The sequence below is a fragment of the Curcuma longa genome, chromosome 6 (assembly GCF_044706935.1).
Source record: "Curcuma longa cultivar G26 ecotype Majalengka, Jawa Barat chromosome 6, ITB_CL_G26_1.1, whole genome shotgun sequence".
Classification (NCBI taxonomy): domain Eukaryota; kingdom Viridiplantae; phylum Streptophyta; class Magnoliopsida; order Zingiberales; family Zingiberaceae; genus Curcuma; species Curcuma longa.
In genome coordinates, this window is record NC_133866.1 from 364,656 (window position 1) to 384,101 (window position 19,446).

The 19,446-nt window shown below is 36.2% G+C and overlaps 1 long non-coding RNA gene across 1 annotated transcript; it reads right to left on the reverse strand.

Annotated features, from left to right (window-relative positions):
• Positions 1–17,764: 17,764 nt before the first annotated feature.
• LOC141830291 (uncharacterized) lies at positions 17,765–19,192 on the reverse strand. Its single transcript, XR_012601954.1, has 2 exons — positions 19,111–19,192; positions 17,765–17,972 (listed from the first exon to the last, which is right to left on the reverse strand). It is a non-coding gene; the product is annotated as an uncharacterized LOC141830291 (long non-coding RNA).
• Between the last annotated feature and the right edge of the window lie 254 nt (positions 19,193–19,446).

A 19,446-nucleotide genomic window follows, 5' to 3' on the forward strand; every position in this document is an offset into this window, starting at 1 on the left:
AGGCGTCGATCTAACCTAAGGTTTTACTGAAAACCTAAAGTCAAGACCAAATAGTTGGCTAAACTGTTTACTTTCCTGTTATATTTTGTGTTTTGGATTAACTTGTGATGCAGGAAAGGAAGGCTAAACTTTGTGTTCTTGGCGCCCTTATTTGAATCCAAGTGATCGGACAGTCCAGGCTCTCGGATTTGTTCCAGGCGATCAGACGTCAACGAAAAAAGCCAACGAGGCGGTGAGGTGGCAAAGTCCCAGTGGTCGGGACACCTCAACCTCCAGGCACCCAGAAAGGTTTCAAGCGCTCGAATCTGGATAAAGCGTTATGGAGTCAAAGTTGATTCGACAACCTCCACGTCAATATCCAACGCCCGAAAGGGATGCAGGCACCGAAAGATGCCGAGTCAGCGTCGAAAGTGGATCGGCGGGATGACGTGGAGGCGCTTAGAAAGGCTTCTAGGCGCCCGGATCAATCCATATAAGCAACCTTAAGGGGGAACCCTAAGAGCATCTCACTACGACTCAATGACAACCATCGGCATGAAAATCTTCTATCCGAAACATTGTCGTCATGCCGAGGAGCTGCAACAAAGTCTACACATCTATTCCTACTCTGTCGGTAAAACTATTCATTACTTTTGTACTTACAATTTTAGGTCGGTATACGTGTTACCGATCCATAATCATTTTTGTAAAGCGATTAACTTTCTTTGGTAAGAGGGGAGTTATTTAGTTAATTGTCCATTGAAAACGATCACTAATCGTGGGCCTTACAGTAGTAGTCTGTGGCTGTGAATCAAGTAAAATCAACCATGTCACTTGTGTTATTTTATGCTACCAATTCTGATTTACGTATGCAAGTTATACGAATTTTTCAAAAATTATGAAAACGTCCTAAAGTACTATTCACCCTTCCCCCCTCTAGCGCTCCTAAACGATCCTACAATTGGTATCAAAGCGAGAGGTGCTCGATTTTAGTGCAACCACTGATCGAGTAATTTTTTAATTTTTTCCATTTTCGCTCTAATTTTAACTTTATTATTTTTTCCGCACTGCTAATCCAAGACCAAGTCTTGGTACATCTTATTTTTTTGTATTTTGTGTGCAAGATTTTATGGCCCACCAGGAAGGCTACAATATCGCCAGACCACCTTTGTTCTCTAGGGAGGACTTCATCTACTATAAAGGTAGAATGGAGTACCATCAAGAAACACAGGTGCATATGTGGATTATAATCTAGACTCGGATTCACAATCCCCATATATAATGACGAGTATGCCGCAATCATGTGAAAAATGGGATGCAACCACAAAGAAGAAGATAGAAGTCGATGCCAAAGCAACCCAAATGCTCTAGTGTGGGTTGACCAAGAAAGAACTCAACTGAGTCGGTCCGTTCATAAGTGCCAAGGACTTATGGGACAAACTCATCGAGCTGCATGAGGGCACCTCCGACACCAAAGTGAGCAAGCGTGACCTTCTGCTTAATAAACTCTACAATATTAAGATGCAAGAAGGAGAATCTGCAAGTGGGTTACACGCGCGGATCCAGGACCTGCTCAACGGACTTCACTCAATCGACCAATCTGTGGAAAATCAAGATATTATCAGGTACACACTAAAAGCGTTAATTCTTCAAGGAACACTTTGTGGGCATCAATGGTTGATGTGTACAAGGTCTCCAGGGACCTTTCAAAAATAAAATTAGATGAATTATTTTCTGAGTTTGAGCTGCACGAGCAAACTAATGTCAATCCGGTCGAGAAAGGGATTGCTCTTGTTGCAGGACAAACTAAAGAAAGGAAGTCCAGAAGACAAGTCGAAGAAGAATCTGAAGGATCATCGGGTTCAGAAAGCAACGACAAAGTTGCTACCGAGCTAGTAAACCTAGTTTGGAAAATGCTAAAGAAGAAGTGCGGGGTTCGAAGGTCAGAAATGAAGAAGGTGGTTCAAAAGGCTAGTTCGAACAAGACACCTACAAACAAGACCAAACTCACGTGCTATGGATGTGAGGAAAAAGGACATTTCAAGATCGAATGCCCAAACGCAGAAGAAAGAGCGCAAGATGAAGAAGAAGGCGCTCAAGGTCACTTATAAAAAAGTTATATTCTATTATTTACTATTTAACTAAAAAACTGACTAAGTCCAGTGCCCAAGTTGAATCTCTCTAAAAGGAAGCAGTACTCCTCAATGAGAAAGTCAACATCAGTTTGCCAACTAAAAACGTTCAAGTTAGAATTTCAACTTAAGTCAAACTTGAGGAAGAAAATTTCAAGTTGAAACTTCAGATTGATGACCTAACAAAATCGTTGGAAAAGTTCACTTCAGGATCCAAGTATCTTGATATGATACTTGAAACTCAAAGAGTTGTGTACAACAGATCTAGGCTTGGACACAAAGCCAAACATAGATCTTACATATTTTTGCTGAATCGACCCAAGAAATCATGAGTCCAAGCATAGGTTTCAAAGTCCAACCTGACCAATCCAGTTGAACTAAACCGTTACTAGGTCCCCAAGGATCAAATATACTATTTGATCATACCTATTGTTGGGATCGTCCCGGTGCAATGCGCGTGTTAACACGTTTCGTAAACGTGCGCAGCGGAAATATACAGATAATTAAAACTAATTATTATCACACACACGCATGCAATACAGGAAATAACATGTACAAGGCATGGCAGGAAATTAAAATTTTCAGAATAAAATTTATTCTACTTGCATAATTAAAATTTGCAGAATAAAATTATTCTAAACGTGTACCTCGCGATGACGATGTTGAGCCGTGTTGAATCAATCGAGCGATCCTCGTCCGAGTCCCGCCTCTACTGGTGATCCACGCCAAGCTCCCGTCTGGACGGCTTCGGAAGCCACGAGTCGCGTCATCGTCTTCGGTACTAGCCGATGATCGATGACGATCGAATCGAGAGAAGCCTTATTCCGGAAACCACGCAACAACGTTTGTCGCGATCGATTTCCGGGGCTTTCTAACTATCATCGAGAATCATATTTTCGATGTAGTTTTCGGTGGTCAACTTGTGACCGTCAAATTAGGACAAATAATCGAAACCTTTCCGATATTGATGAAGGTTCACAATTTCCGAAAGTGATTTCATAAATCGCTTTCAGAAAAACAAAACAAAACAACCCTTGTTCTTTTCTTTTCTTACATGGCCAAATCAATCTCCCACACAATCGGAACAAAAGACCTCATCTCCTCGGTAAGAAAATTAGAAGACCTTCTTTGTTTACACGGCAACATGGAGAAGAGGGAGAAGATCTTGCTCCTCACGGCAACATATGGAGAAGAGCTGCTCCTTCCTCACGGCAACAAGGTGGAGAAGAAGATGCTCCTTCCTCACGGCAACATGGTGGAGAAGAGCAAAGGTTCTCCACAGCCGATTTTGCTTCTCCGGTGGCACAGCACAAAGGAAAGAGGTGGCGCCTTCACCTGGAGCTTGGAGAGATCGGCGTCCCTCTCGCGTGAAGAGGAAGAAGACGCGCGGTGAAGAGAAGAGGATGAACCGCTCCCTCTTTGCTCGCGAAGGGGAGTGGCCGACGCCTTCTGCTCGTGTGGAGGGAGATGGCCGCCGGCGCCTTCTCGCGTGGAAGGAGATGGCCGCGGCGCCGTTCTGCCCGTCTGGAGGATGAACAGTGGACACGCTAGAGCTCTCCTTTCCCACCCTCGCTGCCAATTAGGTCCCACCTCGCTTCTCCGGCGGCGGCGGGCAGCATCACGAAGAGAGGCGCGGCGGGCGGAGCCCTCTCTAGGGTTCCTGTCGTGCGATCAGTCGATGAACAGAGAGCTTCTCTGTTTTTATCGCGCGCGGAGAAGGAATACTGTGCGGCGGGTTGGGCTTGAACCGGAGGAGGGCATTTGGTTTGTTGCTGTAGCAAACCAAACTTAGGGTTTAGGGCTGGCGGTGTGAACCAGACCAAGTAAACCAGTGAAACCGACTGAACCGAACCATCTCACTGTAGCGAACCAGGTTCAAACTTGGTTCGCTCGGTTCACTAACCAAACAAACTCCGATTTGACCCAAATCAGTTTTGTTCGATTCATCTTCGCAAGATGAATCTACTCATCTCTTCCGTTTTACCAAAACCTCTTCCATCATGAACCAAACCAAGTTGGTTCAATTTGGTTCAAAATCGAATCGTTCGGTTCACTAACCAAACGACCTCTGATTTGAACGAAATCAATTTCGTTCATTTCGTCTTTGTAAGACGAGTTCCATCATTTTGTCCATTGTCTGGTTCAACCAGACTTTATTTCTCTCATTTTGAGAATCAAATTCTCAAACTCGTTTTAAGTCCTTCGGAGAACTTGTTGTGCGTGTGACCCAATAGGTTCCCGGTTATGTTGGTCGTCCGTAATTAACCATTAATTATGGAACGATCATGAGTGACACCTAGTAGTATATCATGATCCCCAATTGACCGAAAAATCAACGATTGATTCCAGAACATCTTCTAAACCCTTCAGCAGCTACACTGAATCGTGCCTCGTTCCTTTCACCGTCTTATACCCGCTTGGTTCAGGACATGGTCTATGTGTCGGTCCCCACTAGGCTGACTACGTCACACCTAGCCCAAGCTACTTTCTTGTCCTGTGGATTCAAGTTACTTGTACATGTGTCCAAGAGTACTGTACTCTTAACATGTAATGCTTTGGCCAAAGACTTTTAGTAACAATCATGACAAGCGGCCGCAGGGTATACGTCTCCCTTTTCAAGGAGCGGTGAATCCTCTGTGGGCTATTCAAACACCTTCGGACACTTTGACTTATACCCAATCATCTCGGGTCCACACCTCCTCGGAGATGCTTACTTAAGATGTCAAAGTATAATTAATGCAATGAATGATGCAAAGACACAAAACCATAGAGAAATTAGTCCAAAATTCAACTTTGAAGAAGATAGAACCAAGAAGAATTGATTTAAGAAGTTTACCTCCTTTCACTTGTTTGTTTCTCCATTAAAAAAAACTTAGCTTTTGCTTAGAAAAGGAGAATAAAGGGTGTAGGGGGTGAGAATTAGGAATGAGTAGGGCTCTAGAGGGCTGGAGGATTTTTGGAGAAGAAGAACACGGCTGGATCGGCGCAACCATAGGGTTAGGAGTCGACCGCCGTTTGAGATTTCTTTTATAGGAAACCCGCCATCAGTCGACTGCTGGAATGCCAGTCGACTGCTATGCTGATGCCTTGATTCAAAACTTACAGAGAGTTCAGTCGAGTGAAGCAGTCGACTGCTCAGTCGACTGATCTTTCTGTGATGTTTGGCGAATTGCATCAGTCGACTGATGACTGCATCAGTCGACTGATGTCCTGTAATCAACCTTGGGCATATTCTGATACGAACTTCAGAAATGCATAAAAAATTCTACAAAATTTAGAAAAATTTAAAATTTTGCAGACATGTTTGTTTTCATGTCCTCTATTTGGGAAAAATATAATTCATGAAAATTGATCAAATTTACATTGTTTGATACAAACTTTGAAGTTTGGCACAAACTTGTACATTTTGTATCAATTTCAGGATTTGTTATAAATTCAATTCCAACTTTTTGTCTCTCAACATTAGATATTTGTGGAAATGGTTTTAAATTGTTTAAAATGTCCAACTATGATCGATGAGCAAGATGTCCATTAATTAAACATTTGTCTTCCCCATAGTTGGTCTAAAATAAATGAAATGATACAATTTATACCACATCAAGATGCTAGAAAGCATTTGTGAGGTATGAGTATCATCCTACCATCTCACATATAATTCTAAACAACAATACACATTCAAAGTCATCCTAATGGCTTGTGAGATGAAAAGTTTCATGTTATTGGCTCATGAGCTACTAAACTCTATTATTCCACAAAACACATTTCTAACCCCCTTCTAATATTTGTGAATTCTACTTCGGGTAGTGGTTTGGTGAATATATCGGCAAGATTTGACTTAGATTCAATATAGCTTAGTTCAATGTCACCTCTTGCTACATGATCTCTTATGAAGTGATGTTTTATTTCTATGTGTTTAGTTCTTGAATGATGTACTGGATTTTTCGTTAAATTAATTGTGCTCATATTGTCACACATAATTTGGACCTTGGAATAGTTAAGCTCATAATCCTTAAGTGTATGCATCATCCATAAAAGTTGAGCTACACATCCTCCTAAGGCTACATATTCGGCTTCAGTAGTAGATAAAGTCACACATGGTTATTTTCTACTACTCCAACTAACTAAGGATGATCCAAGAAATTGACATCCACCACTAGTGCTCTTTCAATCTAAAAAAAAAGCAAAATCCAGAAAAACAGAAAATTGCAGGAATTCTGTTTTGAGTTGTTTTTTCAAGCTGGTTTTGAATTTTCTAGCCACTGATCTGAGCTTTAATTGCAGGGAAATTGTAGTATGATGAACAATAGAAATCAAGTGACAAACTGGAAAAAAATAATGGAAGAAAAACTGGAAGAAAAGGGAAAGACAGTAGGAAGAAAGGAATTCCAGAAAAAACAGAAAAATGCAGAAATTCAGTATTTTCTAGCTGTTGTTTTGAAAATTGTTTGAGCACTGATTTGAGCTCGAAATGCAGGGAAATTGCAGTATGATAAGCATTAGTAATCAATCTTCATTATGGAAAAAGAATGGATGAAAAACAGTGAAGAAATAGAGAGAAAAAGGAAAGTATCAATTTGGTTTTGAATGGTTTTTGGAATTGAAGTTGCCATTGATACTTTGCAATTATGGTTTCATGTGAAATGAATTTTGCTTGCTAATGATTGGTTGCTATTTCTTATCTCTTTTGGAACTTAAATGTGAAGGAATTGGATCTTGTTTGCAAAGGGAAACAAAAGATAGCAAATTTGGTGGAGTTTTGAAGTAAAATGAAGAAGAAGTGGAGTTATGTATCAAGGAGGGAAATTGAAAGAGTTTTAACCAGAATTTTTTCATGGATTTGAAGAACAAACAGAAACAAATGTGTTACAAAAGAAATGAAATAGAAAAGAGGGCAAGAAGTCATTGGTTAGCATTTAAGTATATCCATATCTACCACTACCATGCATTTTCTTTAAAGTTCCTTTTCTTAACCTTGTTCTTTCTAAATTCTTATCTCATTTGTTTCAGTTCATGATTTGCTTATTGTCTTCAATAATCCTTAATAGGTGTGGATTCCAAATCAAGAATGCTAGTGGAGAGTAGAAAACAAGCAAGCCTATGGAAGTGCATGAAACTTAAGTTGCTTGAGTGAGCCCTACTTTACTTGATCATGAATTAGAATTAGGGTGAGAGTTACTGATTTATCTACTGAAAACAACCTTGTGAGATTGAGTGTGGTGCATTTATCTTAATTAGTCATGAAGGATGAAACTTGCTAGGTGGTTAACCAAGTACAAGAGTCTAGTTTATGGACTTAAACTTTTGAGATTCTACAACTTTAGATAATTCTCTTTCAATTGTTTCTAACTTTGATTGAAGATGATCTAGGGGGTACGATGGTAGGAGTTTTTTTAGTTTTATTGTTTTGGCTTGAGCGGGACGCACAAGGCTAAGTGTGGGGGAATTTGATGGGTTAAGATTTTATTGCATTTTATGGATTTAATTTGGATTTCTACATGAAAATAAAATGCTAAATGATATGAATTGATTGCAATTATGAAATATTGTATATTTTGGCAATTAATTCTAATTTCTGTGATTTTACGGTAAATTTTGAGTTAATGAAGCTTGATTGTGTGTAGGGTCCAAATTGAACCATGATCGAGTCAAATTGAGCCAAGTCAAGTCAAAATTGTTGATTCGATGGATTACAAACGTCATGATCAAGATTTGAGTCAAACCGGAGTTGAATTGGAGCTAAATTGGGCTGATTTGGAGTGAATCAGGGTTTGAATTGAGTTGATATTGGATCAGACCCGCTAAGCCACAGTACCGGACCCGTTAAGTTCAAATCCCCGTTATAAAGAGGAATGAACAGTGTTTTGACGCGGTTACTGTTCATCGTCCCGGCCGCGAGTTCTTCTTCGTTTTCTCTCCGTTTTGCATTGCCAGATCTCGAGATTTTCTTCTTCCAAATCATTTTCCAACTTCCAGAGACGATTTCTAGCTCATCTTGGCAATCAATCATGGAAGCGATTGCACGATGAGGGTTTTATCAGAGCATTCGGTTCCGCATAGTTTCCTGCTTAGATCTTCAGATCCAAGACGATCGGAGCTCTCAAATCCATTCATAGGGGTTCTTTGAAGGATTTAGAGGGTTCCTGAGCTTATACTTTCAAGCGATCAGAAGGATTTCAAATGGAATTTTCAAATCTTGATTCGGCTCTGTTCGATGTTCAGAGGGTTTCTGTTCTTCGTCGATTGGGTTTGATCAAGACAAGTTCAAGCTGAGTTGAGTGTTGTTCTCTGGATTTCTGATCTTAGACCAGATCTAGTGTGACGGCTAGATTGAATTTTGGTTTGAAAGGGAAGACTCAAGATCTGATTTCTGAATTCTGTTTACTGTTGATTCAATTCTGTAATTTCATTTCTGCAGATTTTGTTACTGAACATTGATATTCCAGATCTTGCATTATTTGCTTGCTTTAAGCTTCATTGTTTAGTAATTCCTTGATGAGTTCTTTGATTCCATTAGATCTATTCCTTTGGTTAAGTTCTGAATTTAGCACAGCACTGTTCTGTATCAGTTGAGGATAACAATCTGAATTTTGTTTCTGTAATTTCTGCTCTTTAGTTCCAATTTATCTTTTGATTGTTACATTTCATACCCTGCACTTGTTTTGAATTCCATTAGAAAGTAATTGATTTCATAGTATTTTCTTTTGGTTCCTGCATTTGCATTTCAATTCTGAAATTTATTGCATTTGTTACTGATTTCACAGTTCGAATTCTGCATCCCTAAAATTTAGATTTTATTCTGCATTGTATGTTTCTTGCATTTGCCTCTTTGCATTCAATTTCAGTTTCCTGCATTTTTCAGATTTCTTGTTTCTTGCATTCTTGTTTCCTGCATTTGCTGAATTCTACACTCAATTTTATCTTGGTGTTTGATAGTATCAGAATCAATTTCTGAATTCTAGTTCTTTTCAATAAGTGTACGAGTTTATGAAGTTGAATGGTGCATGTTATGACTTGTGATGGCTTGTTGAATGCTAATTAGTATAGGTTGATACTTTGAACTTGAGTTACAAGAATTTGGCACAAGAATTTGAGTGTTGCATTTCAATTGTTTAGATTCTGCTAATTCATTCTTTCATTGCATTTGAAGTTTCATTTTAAGATCTTAATTCGAATCACATAAAAGAACAAAACCCCCATTTATACAAGAAAATCCAAAAAGAACGACATCATAGCTTGATTTAGAACGATTTTCTACTAATCCTTGGAAAATACGACTCGTGGCCCCTATATTACGTTTGTTTGTGAGCTAAGGGTTTTCGATTATAAATTCTAATTTGAAGCTCATTTGTGACACTAGTTGTGGGCTTATAATTAAGATAAAAACGGAAAACTATCTCACACAACCCATAGGATTAACTATTTGATAATTTAGAAATGAGTTAGATGGAATTAAAAACTTAATAAATTAATTTTAAATATTAATAAATTAATTTTAAACCTTAACAAATTAATTTTAAACCTTATTAAACTAATTAATTAAACTCAACTTATTAAAACCGTTATTAATTAAACTTAACTTATTAAAATCTTAATTAAACTCAATAATTAAAACTTAACAACCTTAATCATTACTGAATTAAAATTTTAACTAAACTCTAATTAATTAACTTAATTTTTGTTAATATTTAATTAATTGATTAATTAAAACTTAACCCAATTAGAACCCGTAAGGCCTAGCCTAACCTAATTCGGACGCCTAGATACTAATCCAGGTGCCCCAAACCTCTTCCCGAACACCATCCACGATTTTATACTGGCACCCCTAATTTTTGAATCCTAACGCTTGAAAATTTTTCTAGGCGCCCTGCACCACGCGAAATCCAAGTGGCCAGATCGCGTTTATAAAAAATATAACCCGAACCCTAAATTTTTAAACCACACCAAATTCTCTTCCAACCTCAAAAACCCTCTTCCTGCGCCATCACCAAGGTTCTAGGACATCAGTTTCTTATTGATCTTCCAAAAATACCTAGGTAAATCCCCAAAATAATCCTAAAGCAATTTAAAGTTATTTTTTCTTAGTTAAGTCTTAATTTGTATATTAGTATTAAGAGGAAGACCATTGAGGTTGGTACTTCTAGTATTCCTAGTATAGATCCCAGATTCCCCACTTAGGAACTTAGGATTAGGTTTACATCATTAACTTTTGTTCCTCTGCATTCTAGATATTTATAGGACATTTTTTGCATGTTCATGTATACCATCCATGGAGGTCGTAGAGCATTACGGTCTTTAGTGACTAGTGTATTGTACTAGTCCGATTAACATGAGTTTGTGTGCCGAGCTATACAATAACTTAGTTCAGATTAACGATCTGACTTATTCCACCTGAATAACCAGGAGGGATTTTATTTTATCTCTCACCATTATTAGAGAGCACTTAGGACTTAGACATTCATCATGTTTATTTACCTGCTACCCACCTAGGAAAGTACCTTTTTGGAATTCCTACTCACATATCACATTAGACCTCATGCATTCATACTTTTTTTGGAGAGGAGAGGGTCCCTACTGTGACCCAGTTCTCTTCACTTAGACTCAGAGTGCAGGACTATATTCTATATAGAGTCTTAGTGACTTGCATTCTACCCCTGACTACCAAGGATGTCGTGATGATGCAACCTTTTCATACATTCCTTTTATATACATTACATCATAGGCTAGATATAAACATTAGTTTACATATATTCTATGCTATTATTTTTTCATCTGGTGTCACCACTCGTAGAAGGGTATATATGCTCTACTGTCATATTTTGACATCGCTCCTAGCATCACTTGGATTTGACATCACCTCAGGTAAAGTCAAACCAACTAGTGAGTTCGACATGTTAGGTATTAGAAGTTTTTCCTTAGCTGGGGTACATATAGATGAGGATGAGATTTTATCCTAGAGATGGGGGAACCAGCCAAAGTCAGCCGCTGAGGAGGAGGAGGACGACGACGACATTGACTTAGCTAACCTTCTCCAGATTCCTCCACCCTCACCTCATATCACTATGGAGCAGAGAGTAATCAGACTTGAGGAGTCAGTCCACAGTCTGCACGAGTCAGTCCACAGTCTGCACGAGTTAGTTGCTTCCTATCTGCAGATTGTGACTAGCCAGTTTGAGAGTCAGGAGGAGCAGAATAGGACTAGGCATTCTGAGTTGATGAACATGCTCATACCTTGGGCATGGGCCACCCTATCCACCTCCCCAGTAGACCCAACTTTTTAGTTTTATCTTTGACTTATATTATTGACTCCAGTATTGACTATGTAATGATTGATTATTGCATTTTTCTAGTTGATTATTGCATTTCCTTATTACACATAATTATTTATTATCTTTGTTAGAAATGTATTTGATAGACTAAGTATAAATATTTCTTATTTTTTAAAACTTATATTTTCAAATCTACTACTACTTATTTTTCAAAATGATTTTCAAAATTTTTTTTGTCTTTGAAAAACTTAGTTTAAATTTTATATTTTCAAAAGTAAAAAAGAAATTTTTGGCCCTAGTCTAGGTACTCCAGTAGAAATCATGCACCTATAGACTTAGGTTGACGCATCTCACAAAACACACTAGATAACTTGATTGTGTATTATAAAATGAAACCTAGAACAGTGTGAAATGCATAGGGTCATAGTCTAAGTTTCAGATACTTATGTCTATGCATCAAACTAAAACTTGGGCTAAAAACATAAACTATGAATCAAGTTAAGTGTTCTTACTTAGCATAAGCTAATTAGAATGATACACTTATACTTAACTAATTTAGTCAAGTTGCTATCTTGTGATAATTAGTTAAAACCTAAGTTGGATATGTGCCTAAGAGATAAATTTTTTTATCTAAGTATTTTTATATTATTATAACATGTTTGGACTCAAACTCATTTTTTTCATGTGATAGAGTGATTTTAAAATTATTTTACAAAAATAAAATATTTTCTAATTGTTTTTATTATGTCAAAGGGGGAAGAGATCAGATCAAGTTAAAATAAAATATTTTTTATAAGTTAAATATATTTTTTGTGAGTTAAATATATTTTTCTATTGAAAGCTGAATAGTTTTTTAAAAATGTTTGGAAAATATAACTTGAAAATTTTCAAAATAAATTTTTATAAAAATTTATTTAATTGTTGCAAAATATTTTTTTTCAAAAATATAAGTATGACTTAAATGGGTTAATGAAAGTTGACAGACCAAAAACTATGTCAAATTAAGGGGGAGAGTAAGAAAATATTTTTAAAATTTTCTAATTAAAACTTAAGTTCAGGGGAAGTCTGAATTAAGGGGGAGTCAAGTATTTTAAGTTGTTGATATTTGTTATGACTTGCCTTAATTGTTACTGTGAATTTACTTCCTTACTATTAATGCAAATATTTTTACTTAACTTGGAACCTAAGTTGTCATAATCAAAAAGGAGAAAATTATTGGTGCAGATAGTACCAGATGATCGAACCTAAATTTTGATAATGGGAAAGAGTTCAAGTTAAGTGTATAAAGTGATCTGATGAGATAAACTGATGTGTGCAGATAGCACAGAAAAGCCCTAGTTGTGGCTAGTCCTAGCACAGGAAAACCCTAGTTGCAGTTAGGCAGTGGAAGTCCTAGCTGGAGGCTAGGCAAAAGAAGTCCTAATCTGGAGAAATAGGTGGAAGACCTAGTTTGGAGGATTGGACAAAGAAGTCCTGCTCAGGAGGACTAGGCAAGAACTCTTAGCAGATCAAGAGCACCAGGCGAAAATCTAGGCGAGACTGGAGGACTGGACATCTAGCGGTAGAAAACTTAGGGGTCGAGGATCGAGACAAAGTGAAAATCTAACAAGTCTGGAGGACTTAATTAGCACAAGGTAAATTTTTTCGAGTGAAATGGGTGAGGATGCGTTTCTAGTAAGCGGAATAGTAGACGTCGATTTGACCTAAAGTTTCACTGAAAGTCTGAAGTTAAGACCAAATAGTTGGCTAAACTGTTTACTTTCCTATTTTATTTTGTGTTTTGGACTAACTTGTGATGTTGGAAAGGAGGAGTTGAAACTTTGTATTCTGGGTGTCCTTATTTGGATCCAGGCGATCGGACAGTCCAAGCGCCTAGATTTGTTCCAAGCGATCGGATGTCAACGGAACGGGCCAGCGAGGCGGTAAGGTGGCAAAGTCCCAGTGATCGGGACACCTCAGTCTCCTGGCTCCTAGATCTGGATAAGGCATTATGGAGTCAGCGTCGAAAGTGGATCAACTAGATGATGTGGAGGCACTCAAAAAGGCTTCTAGACACCCGGATCAGTCCATATAAGCAGCCTCAAGGGAGAACCCTAGGAGCATCCTACTACGACTCAACGACGACCATCTGCACGAAAATTTTCCATCTGGAATGTTGTCATCACGTCGAGGAGTTGCAACGAAGTCTGCACATCTATTCCTACTCTGTCGATAAAACTATTCATTGCTTTTGTACTTATAGTTTTAGATCAGTATACATGTTACATATCCTAATCATTTTTGTAAAGCGATTAACTCCCTTTCGTAAGAGGAGAATTATTTAATGGATTGCTCGTCGGAAATAATCACTGATCGTGGGCCTTAAAGTAGCAGCCTGTGGTTGTAAACCAAGTAAAATCAACTGTGTCACTTGTGTTATTTTCCACTGCTAATTCTGATTTATGTACGTAAGTTATACGAGTTTTTCAAAAATTATGAAAATTCCCTAAAGCATTATTCACCCCCTCTAGTGCTCCTAAACGATCCTACAATTGACTCGGCAAATCATAAATTATTTAATGATATTTTATTGAATTGTATAGTTAGATTTTCATAATATCTAAAACACATACTCAATTTTTATATTTATCAAACATATGTAGTTATTTTCCATTATACCCCTCATTTATTAGTAGTCAACTTCCCATAACTCATCAGTCGATTGCTAAATTTTTTACACAATGTTAAACTTTTTAATGAACTTGTGACAAAGTATCTCAAAATTATGTCAATTTAAAAAACTCACAACTCTCTATAGGTTATAAAATCCATATTTGAGGGTATGATTAAACTCAGGATGAGGTAAGAAGTGCAATAAACTTGATTTAAAGTGTTTCTAAAGTGTCTAAGGCTAATTTTGGCTAAAACTTATTGATGATCCTATAGTGTATAGAATTTTAAAATATTAATATGATTTGATTCAGGAGAGTCTTAGAAACCTTTTGATGGTTTTGATAAGTATGATAAGCCTAGGTCCTTAATGAGCTTGTGCCAACATCTTAAGGTTGTTAAGATTTTAAGATTTTATATTTCTTGATATAGGTTGTGAATTCTTGATCTAAGGGCATGATTACATTCAGGATAATGGAAGGAGTGTAATGAACTTGGTTTGAAATATTTCTAAGGTGTTTAAGGGCATAAGTGAATTTTAATCAAAACTCATTAATGATCATACAATGTTTAAAATTTTAAAATCATGACCTTGTCTGAACTAAGGGTGTTATAGGAACTCTTTAGTGGTATTCATGAGTAAGTATGGTAGGCCTAGGTCCTTTAATAAGCATATGTCAAATTATCTCAAGGTCATGAAAATTTAAAAAATTCATATCTCTTAATCTAGACTTAGAATCTAAGTTTGAGGGCATGGTCACACTTAGGATGATATAAGGAGTACAATGAATTTGATTTGAAGTATTTCTAAGATGTCTAAAATCATCAGTGAGTTTTGACCAAAACTTACTGATGGCCCTACAATATTCAGAATTTCAAAATCTTGGCATGGTTTGAATCAGGGGAGTTTAGCGAAACTTTTAGTGATGTTGACGAGTAAGCATGACAGGACTAGGAACTTTAATGAGTTGTGTCAAATTATCTTAAAGTTGTAAAAAATTCAAAAACTCACATCTCTCAATTTAGATTGTGAAATTTAAGTACAATAGTATAAATACTTTCAAGAAGCTTTTAAGAGTGGAATAGTTCTGATTTGAAGTGATTTTGAAGTTCCTAAGGTTATCAACTAATTTTGATCAAAACTCAATAATGATCCTATAGTGTTTAAAATTTTAAAATCTTTATATGATTTAAACCAGGGGAGTCATAGGAACCTTTTGATAGTGTTGATGAGTAAGTATGACAGACCTATATCCTTTAGTGAGCATGAGCAAAATTGTCTCAAGGTTGTGAATATTTTAAAAACCTACAATTCTCAATCCAGGCTATGAAATTTAAGTCCGAGGGCATGATTACATTCAAGAGGCTTTCAAGAGTATAATGACCCTAGTGTAAAGTAATTTTGAGATTCCGATTGACTATTAATAAATTTTTATCAAAACTCATTGATGATTTTAAGCCTTTAAGAAACATTTCAAATCAAATTCATTATACTTTTTATATTATATTGAGTGTAATTATACTCTTACCTCCTCGTAGATGGTCATGAGATTGACTGTGTAGGGCCATTGGAGTGACAGATTCCACCTTTTACTGAAAAGTATAACCATATCCTCATACATTGATTTAATGGTCTAGATAAAGAGTTGTAGGTTTTTAAAATTTATACAACTTTAAAATATTTTATCACGAGCTCATTAATGGATAAAAACTTAAGTAGTTGACTGATGAGTTATAGGTAGTCAACTTTCTAATAAAAGAGAAATATAATGAGAAATAATTATATATTTTGATAAATATAAAAATGAGATATATTTGAGTATTATAAAAATTTGACTGTGGTTAAATATATTTTTTCAAAAATCAAATTAGCATTCTAATATATTTCTTTACCTCGAAAATATTTTTATTATAGTATTATTATAACAACTATGATGAATTAAAATAAGTGGACTCAACTTGATCAAATATGCAAAAAATATTATTATATCAAAAATATTCTTTATCAATTTGAAATTAAAATAAAGTCAACAATATCATAATAATTATTGCCCATACCTACTAAAATCATAACAATTACCTCGTACTTATGGTACTTTACATAAAATAATTTTGATAAATTTAAATAATTTTATATTATATTATAATAACTACTTAATACATGTACAAAATACTAGAATAAGAGTATTTTTAAAATAAAAAATATATTGAGACGGTATCTTAATTTTCATTTTAAATAATAAATACTTTTGATAAAAATAATAATATGACCTGAATTTGTGACAGAACCTCCTTTTGATCAGTTTTATTACCAAAATATGCTGTTAATTTACAATTTTAACATAATATTAATTAATGTAAACTTTTCATGTCAAAAAATACTTACGTCTTAACTCGAATAATTATGGCTAATTTTGGTCAATTGTGTTATATATTCTTTCAAATTTAGACAGTAATGCATGTTGCATTGATATATATATTCTTCCAAATTTGGATAAGCAGTTTATATATAAGCAGTTCATTTTGGTCATTATAAAAAAAAATATTAATTACAAGAAAAAAAATTCAGATTAAAGCACTATATTCATCACTTCCTCTATAAATGCACCAACAAACAATCCCAAACTTGGTGTAGACTAACCACGGACAGAACCTCAACCAAGAGGAAAGAGATGGCTGAATTCCATTGCATAATTAAGAAGAATTTAAGATATGAATGCTACTTAAGACTAATTTTTGAATTAACTACTTTAATTTAATTCTCAAGAATGATTTTGAGTTTCTCGTGGACCTAAATAGAGGAATATTAATTAAGAATAGATGGAATAAGGAGCAACAAAGTGAACACATAGAAAATGATAAACCCAACTTGCCAAACATGATCTTCTTAAGTCTTAGGTAAATAATTCCAAAATGTTGAATGGTGAGGAGATGACACAAATGCACTCACTGTATTAGGAATTGATCCACGACCTAATAAGCATTAGAAAAATAATGATATCAAATTGGGAGATGATATGCGACACCCGTAATGGATTTTCATGAGCATCACACTAGATATGTATGATAGACACTTCCTACATGTCCAAAAATTTAAAGTATGAAATTATTTTCAACTATAGAACTGCGTGAATCTAGATATGTAAGTATGAAAGAAGAAGAGAAATTGAAGATAAGAGGACTCGCTTATGCATGTAACAAACAAGAAGGATAAAAGAAGTGCCACATCCTCTTTAATTAGAATCGTCAAAAGAATTGGAGGGATCATCCACATCCAATGGAGAAGATGAAGGGTATTTAGCAAGAAAAATAGGCAAGATATTTAAAATTTTGAATAATGATGCCAAGAGGATCTTGAGAAGTTAAGTCTAAGGGGGAAAAAAAGGTATACTACTTCAGCTACAACAAGGAGGAATGTTGGGTCTCAATCAACATATAGTAAGGCTTCTGTCACGACCCGGGAGACGACCGTCCGAAAAATTTCGGCAGCATCTCCCCTGTATCTATGACAATTCCCTGGATACATACACATATATAAGGCCCACACGGCCAATCCATAACAGGCTATGGATTTATACAAGTAAAATAACTATAAATGTGACCCACACGGCCACTCAACACATCCTACTATATATGCAATGCATCCGTAAAAGTATTAACGTATAAAACTCGTTAATTCTTCGCAAAAGAGATAACACGCAGCAGAAAACACAATATACTAAAATTTCGAACGGAGAATAAAATCCGTAACCACATATACGATGAAAGCAGTGTAATAAAGTCCATAGTAGCAATACGATGAATAAACTCGAACTATAAGAAAATAAAACCACTACACAGACACATGCAATCACAAGTCCACAAACACAAAACAAACACAAACTGCTGTGAGGTAGCATGACTGGCAGGATCTCCTCGGCATCAGCTGTAGTCTCCTACCTGATATCTGGGAAGACAGAAAAATCCCAGAGTCCAAAGGGTGAGTACAAATATACTCAGTGGATAATCAGAAAGAAGTACATGCTCAATAGGGTAAATCATAATAGAACAGATATGGAAGAAGCATAAGTAACAGAAGAACAGTGTAAGGTATCGTAACTCCTACAGGTATCATATAAGCAATGTCATATCTCAGGTACACGTAGTAATCCATATGCATGATCATATATGCAATGTGTCAACCAGGTATCAATACAAATACACAATCACTTCGTAATGTAATGCACACACATACGGTCCAATGCATGTATATAAATCTCATCATGCAAATATGTGCATGTAATGCATCAGTCTACACTGACTCCAGCGCCTCATGTCTAATGAGTCGGAGGTGTAAGACAATAGCGGGTCTATGAATCCAGCACTACAACAAAGTAACCTGGTAGCACCCTCAGTAGGGTAGTCCCGACAAGAGCTACGTACAATACCTATGGCCAGTGCTGTCCTCAATACTCGTCCAGAGAATAACTCTCGGCTGCGTACAGGCCATACAGCCGGGCTACGTACAGGCCATATAGCCAGACTGAGTACCACCCCATCGCGGTGTCGAGATCAGACCACTGACTCGGCTGCGTACAGGCCATACAGCCGGACTGCGTACAGGCCATACAGTCCCCATCACCATGATGGAAGGGTAATAACCACCTATATCACTATAGGCCAACTACCGGCAAGATACACCCACATCTTTGGGATTTACAATCAAGCTCATGCGTAATGATGACATGATCAAATCAGCATAATCATCCTCTACCATGTTAATCAACACCGTGTTAATTAACATGTGTAGGTACTAATGAAAAGTCCTACTGATCACAGGTATCAACATGATGATAACATAACTAAAACAGAGACAGTAATCATAAGCATGGATAACAATGATCTCAAGCATCAAAGAGTATAAACAGAACTGATAACAAGGTCAAAGAAATAAGATCAAGCATGTGATAAACATGAATATCAAAGTACCTAATCTATAACAAGTATAAGAGCATGATAAGTATTCTAATCACTAGAAATGAAAGGAAGCATGTACTGTAAAGAAGAAAAGAAACTGTATTGACTAAATACAGTAGACTATCCACCTGGTAACCGTATGTCGAATAAGAACCTCCAGAAAATATAATCCCGTATAATATCGAAGGCCCCAAAATCAATCAAGGACCTGCAAATATAATATCACATCCTAAATACCAGAATGTATCAAATAAACCCTAAGTTATATTTTAAGGGTTAGTTTAACTCAATCTCGTTAACCTAACTCGGGTTAAATTAATCTAACCTTTAGGTTATGGTTTAACTAATCAATCTAATAAAATCATGTTTAATCAAAATCTTTAGGTTAGACTAATTAAATCTTTATATACTAAATAGGAATTAACCAATTAATTAATTAATTTCATTAATCCATTAATATAGTT